This window comes from Theropithecus gelada, chromosome X (genome assembly GCF_003255815.1).
Source record: "Theropithecus gelada isolate Dixy chromosome X, Tgel_1.0, whole genome shotgun sequence".
NCBI classification, from domain to species: domain Eukaryota; kingdom Metazoa; phylum Chordata; class Mammalia; order Primates; family Cercopithecidae; genus Theropithecus; species Theropithecus gelada.
Window position 1 is genome coordinate 122,626,332 of NC_037689.1, and position 6,436 is coordinate 122,632,767.

Genomic DNA, 6,436 nt, shown 5'->3' on the forward strand with positions numbered 1-6,436 from the left:
AAATATTTAGCAGAAAAATGTCCAGGAAATCTTTAACAAGAGTCTTTCTCCACCAGGGCAATGCTCCTGCTCATGCCTCTCATCAAACAAGGGCAATTTTGTGAGAGTTTCAATGGGAAAGCATTAGGCATCCACTTTACAGTCCTGATTTGGCTCCTTCTGACTTCTTTTTGTTTCCTAATCTTTAAAAATCTGTAAAGGCCACCCATTTTTCTTCAGCTAATAATGCAAAAAAGACTGCATTAATATGGTCAAATTCCCAGAACATTCAGTTCTTCAGGGGAAGAGTAAATGGCTGGTATCATCACTTACAAAAGTGTCTTGACCTTGATAGAGCTTATGTTGAGAAATAGTTTATACTTTTTTATTTTTATGATTTAATTCCATTTTCCATAAACTCTTTCAAGTCCCTTCATATGTAAAGTCCTGCATTTGTAAAAATATCTCTACTACACAAGTACATGGAAACAAAAATTGGTATAAAAATAGCTGCATATGGAGACTAAGATTTTAGTTGACTGTGAGCACAATGAGCTGGCAAGATGATGTGGCTGATGTGAGCATATGCTGTGTAAATGGAAATGTGGAAAAGATAATATTCTTGATCTGATTTCAGCTGCCCAAACCACACCTGGAGTCTGTGTTCAATTGCAGTCTCCTCCTCTTTAAAAGGCCATGAAACAAATAGAATGTATTCAGAAGAGAGTGACCAAGATACCTGAATGACAGGAAGATGTGTCATCCTTGCATATGTTTAATAGTCATTTGTGAAGAAAGTTGTGGAAAGGACTCAAGCAACAGGAATACATTACTTAAAAAGATTTTTCTAAGCCTTAAGAATGGCAAACTGGTAGGAAGCTGGTAACTAAGAGTGGGAGCTGAGAGGAAACTGGAAACCAAGGAACACAGGGTTGCCACAACATTAAGGGGATTCCATGGATCATTTATGCCTGAGTCAATTTTTCTCTGAAATGCAGATGGTCTGGAACTACTTCCCTAGTTCTATCTACTACTGACATTTAGCCCAGAGTTCCTCCTCCCAATAAGCACAATTCTGAACTTACCTACTTATGCTAATGAAGGGAGGTAGAGAAACAGCAGCAATTTGTAACTTTTTATTATTGTTCCCTTCACATTACAATCCTCAAAGTATACACTGCAGAGGGGATATCATGCAGTATTGGAAAGCTTACTGAACTGAGAGAATACCAAGGTTACATAAGACCTGCATTAGTCCATTTTCTCTGGGTCTCAATTTTGTAACCTAAAAACGGAGGTAGTCAGTTGAAATAGTCTCTAATGTCACTTTCAGATTGAAAATATAGTATAATTCTATTGATACTGTGTTAATTTTAAAATAATATTTTATGATTTTTTTCCAAGTTTATAACAAAACATGAAAACAAATTATCTATTTGGCTTAGTGAATCAAACTAAATGAAATATTGCCATGCTACATATTCAGTGCAGAGAATGCTGATAACTTTAAGTTTGGTGATTCAGGCAAACATAGTTTTATTTTCAGTCATAATTGCTTCACTCGTTGTCTTGTTTGTTGTTTGGTTGGTTTATTTAAGCTTATGCCCATTTTTTGAAACATTAGTTCATTTTGGTGGAATGTCATCTAGTTGTTCTTTAATGAGCTGACTCTTGGCATAGGAAGTGTAAGATCAAGCAGAAAAAGAACTTGTGGCCAAAATGCGATCCTTGGGAAAGAAGTTCAGAGGCTCTATAAGAGAGGAGTGAGCTTGGGATCCCCTGCAATGAACTTCCCCTGAGTGATTTGCAAATGTAATTTTTTCTAGGAAACAGAAATGACAGCTCAGATAATCAACATACACTTCTCACCACAAGAGAACCTTGGTTTGCAGAGATGGACAGCAAATATGAACAGCTAATTTTTGCCTCAAAGTCCCCAAAGAAAGGGTTATTTTTTCTTAGAATCTAACTCAAGGGATCTTGGGAAAAATCCAATCTTATCGAAAATACAATGACATGAGTATCTTCTCAAGCATTTTAGAACATTTATTGCCAAAACAACATTGGTACTCAAATAGATTTCACTTTGCTACATTGGAGCTTTCCAGGTAAGGGAAAATTTGCCAGAACCTCTAGGGAAAAAAAAAAAACCTGAAATGCTATTCTTTGACAGAGTAAGGGAAATATATAGTTTATCTAATGAAAGCTTTTCCTTTTGCTCCTCTCTATTTTAAAAAGCATTCACCTCTGCTCACCACTTCTTGGGTTCCAGTTGACCTATTGTCTCACTTATCTGGGCTTTCAGTAACTCAGTTCAGTCATCAAAAGAAATGCTAAAGACTATTGGTGAGGCAGGCAAACTTCTGCCATGTATGAACTAGGTAGTAGGCTATGGCTTTTCTTAATGCAGCTAAAGTCTGAAGTGGCTTCTATAAGTGGTTGTTTATTGTTTTTGTTTTGTTTCAAAAGAGGATGCTTTTGTTTTCAAACTTTTACCTAAAGAAACTGACTTTAGGCTTCTAATTCAACTCTTTATACTCTTCCTTCTCATATTTCCCTTCTTTTTTGAGAAAATAAAAGTAGGCTTTGAAATAGCCTAAAATTTTCTATAAATTCCAGTGAAAAGTTGATTCAGAGTTGACCTACAATGCTTTGAAAGACACATGTTCAAAGGAAGAGTAAGAGCTAACATTCTAGTACCATACACTAAAATGCACAAAATTTTAAGTAAAACACACTCTGATTTGCACTGTTGAGCAAAGAGAGACAAACTAATAATAAGCCACTGACTTGGAAATAATTGCAACTGCTCTGCAATTCAATGAGAATTCGGAGCTGTCCTGGGAAAAGCAAGCTAAAATGAAAAGAAGTGGTGATGGTGGTGTGACAGTGTTTAATATTTTTCACCTAAAATGAATGGTGCTATCAGTTGCCATGGTGCTCCCTAATTAGGCCTGGTCTGGGGTCCTGCTCTATGAGATATGGAAAAAATCCACAAAAACTTAATTAATGGAATGGGGAACAGACAAAGAATTTAAGTTTCTTTAATCTGGAAAGACAAAGGGTGAGAAGAAAGGTAAATGATGGATGTCTAACAAAGGAAGTGAATGAATAAAAGGTCATTGCACTCCAGAAAGGTAAAATTGGGTAACATTCCATAAAATTTATGAATAGAGCTGATGACTAATGAAATAAAATACAATCAATATTTATACATTAATTTTTCAAATATGTTAACTCTGAGAAAAGAAACATGAACAAGACATGGCATTTAACTTCAAAAGTTCACATTTCAGCTGGGGAAATACATAAAAACAAAACAGCATAAAATTTTATGAATGATTTCACAGGGGCATGGGCTATAAACAAGAGTATAAGGATATATTAAGGACTTGTTTTCAGAGAGAAGAAGGTAGGTATGAAGAGAAGTCTAGGAAGATTTGACAAAAGAGAACACATTTAATCAGGGCCTTGAAGAATTACTTGAAAGTGCACTGGCCTCAGAAGGGATAGCAGGATATTCCAGAAGAGGAAAAGCATTCAGCAAAGGCATAAGTGAAGACAAAAATAAATGACTTGTTAATGAAACGGAAAGGTCCAGGATAGCTGGACTATGGCCTCCACGGGAGAAGTAATGTTAATCAAGGCCAAAGGTAGGCAGAGCTTTAAATACTACAATAAAGAACGTGTACATTATCTTGCGGACAACACAAGCCAATAGTAGTTTTTCATTTGTTTTAGATGAAGGGGATACATGTGCAGGTTTGTTATGTGGGAATGATGGAGGGTTGAGCTTCTAGTGCATCCATCACCCAAATAATGAATATTGTACCCAATAGGTAATTTTTTAACACTCACCTCCCTCTCACCCTCTCCCATTTTGGAGTCCCCAATATCTATTGTTTCCATCGTTATATTCATGTGTACACATTGTTTAGCTCCATTTGTAAATGAGAGCAGGCAGTAATTAGTTTTCTTTTTCTGAGTTATTTCACTTAGGATAATGGCCTCTAGTTCCATCCATGTTGCTACAAAGGACATTATTTCTTTCTTTCTATGGATGCATGGTATTTCATGGTGTATATCTACCACATTTTCTCTGTAAATTCTTTGTAGATTTTCTTCAGGTTGATACCATGACTTTGCCATGGTGAATAGTGCTGCAATAAACTGATGAATACAGGTGTATTTTTGATATAATGATTCCTTTTCCTTTGGGTAGATACCCAGTAGTGGGATTGCTGGATCAAATGATAGTTCTGATGAAACCATATGGACACAAGGAAGGAAACAACACACATCTGGGCCTGTTGAGGGGTGGGGATGCAGGGGAGGGAGAGCATCAGGATAAATAGCTAATGCATGCAGAGCTTAAAACCTAGATGACGGGTTGATAGGTGCAGCAAACCACCATGGCACATGTTTACCTATGTAACAAACCTTCACGTCCTGCACATGTATCCCAGAACTTAAAATACAATAAAAACTTTAAAAGTTATAAAAATAATGATAGTTCTACTTTTAGTTTTTTGATAAATCTCCATACTGCTTTCCACAGGGGCTGAACAAATTTACACTCTCTCCAATATACCCTTTTCTCTGCATCCACATCAATGCCTTTTTTTTTATTTTTTATTTTTTAGTAATAGCCAGATTGGCATGATAGCCCATGCCTATAGGTCAGGAGTTTGAGACCAGCCTGGGCAACATAGTGAGGGTCTGTCTCTACAAAAAATTTTAAAAATTAGCTGGGCATGGTAGTGTGCACGTGTGGTCTTAGCTACTCAGTAGGCTGAGGAGGGAGGATCACTTGAGCTTAGAAGTTGAAGGCTGTAGTGGGCCAGGATCACGCTACTTCCCTCTAGGCTGGGAGACAGAGAGAGACCCTGTGTCCAAGTAATAATAATCATAATAATAACAATAATAATAGCCATTCTGACTAGTGTTAGATAGTATTTCATTGTGTTTTTGATTTGCATTTACCTGATGATTAGTGATGGTAAGCATTTTTTCTTATATTTGTTGGCCATTTGCATGTTTTCTTTTGAAAAATGTCTGTTTATGCCCACTACCCATTTTTTAATGGAGTTGTTTGTTTTTTCCTTGTTGAGTTGTTTGAGTTCCTTGTAGATTTTGGATATTAGACCTTTGTTGGATGCACAGTTTGCAAATATTTTCTACCATTCTGTAGGTTGTCTGTTTACTCCAACAGTAGTTTTTAAGCAGGAAAGTGATCTTGGTACTAACTTCACTTTCTGGAGAACAAGTCTACTTGTTATGGTTCAGGGGAGTAAAACTTAGATCCAAGGAAGACATGTTTGTCTGTCTCTGTCACTATCAAGCTGTATGACCTTAAATAAGTCATTAAGTTTCCTGTGCCTTGGTTCCCACCTCTGTAAAATTAGATGTTTGCAAATATCTAAAGGACTGTAATGTGGAAGGGAAATAGATGTATTCTGTGTGCCTCAAACTGGTGGGTGGACAGATTTGAGCTCAATATGAAGAAGAACCAACAGGGGCAATCATGGACAAAATGGTTGCTTTAGAAGTTCTCCAGATGTTCCTAGTCACGTAATAGAATGATGTAGAAGGAAATCAAATACTATATGAATAGATGTATAAGAGAAGGGGTTAGAATAGATAACCTTTTGGGTCCCTTTCAGACTGGACATTCTACTCACTCTTCCACAAATCAGCTCTTCAAACAGAAAGAAGATGGATATATCCTCTTTTTTATTTATTTCTTCATGCCGATTTGCCTTCCTTTCACCATTTTGCATATTACATGCTCTAATTTCACCTTTCTGGTTGATATCTTCTGGATACTATCACGTAGCCAGCTATGTTCCTAACCAAATTTCACACCCAAAACTGAACATACTGTTTCCCAAAAAGGCGACCAGATCTCTCTGTTAGTGATTAGGATTTTATGTACAGTAAAACCTTAATTAACTGAAGTCCAACTAATGAAACATTTTATTTCATGTTCTACATTCATTTTTATGAGAAAAACAAACATGGTGACTAAGCAAGCCTTTATCTTGAATTTACTGAAGGAAAAACAAATTCATCTCCCAAGAAGTAGTCTGAGGTCAATAGAGATTCATCCCAATCTCCTACTTTTCCCATACAATAAGAACAGATTTCAGAATGGTGAACTTGAAACTCCGAAAAAATGTTCCAAATACTAAAGTAAAATGCAATTGTGTTCCCTTAACTGTACTTATTAAAGTAGTACAATGGACTACAGTTACATAAAACGTTTCAACCACAAAGATTGAAACAAAAAGTAGATGCGCTACTTAATTTTAAAAAGCCTCAATTAACACCCCCTTCCCTAATTATTTTAGTAAATCAAGACTTTTCTATATTAAAGATCCATGTCCTTCACTATTATATGTAAAGGAAAAGGGAATATTTCATTTTCACCTCTCTATACCTATCACTGATAGGGCAC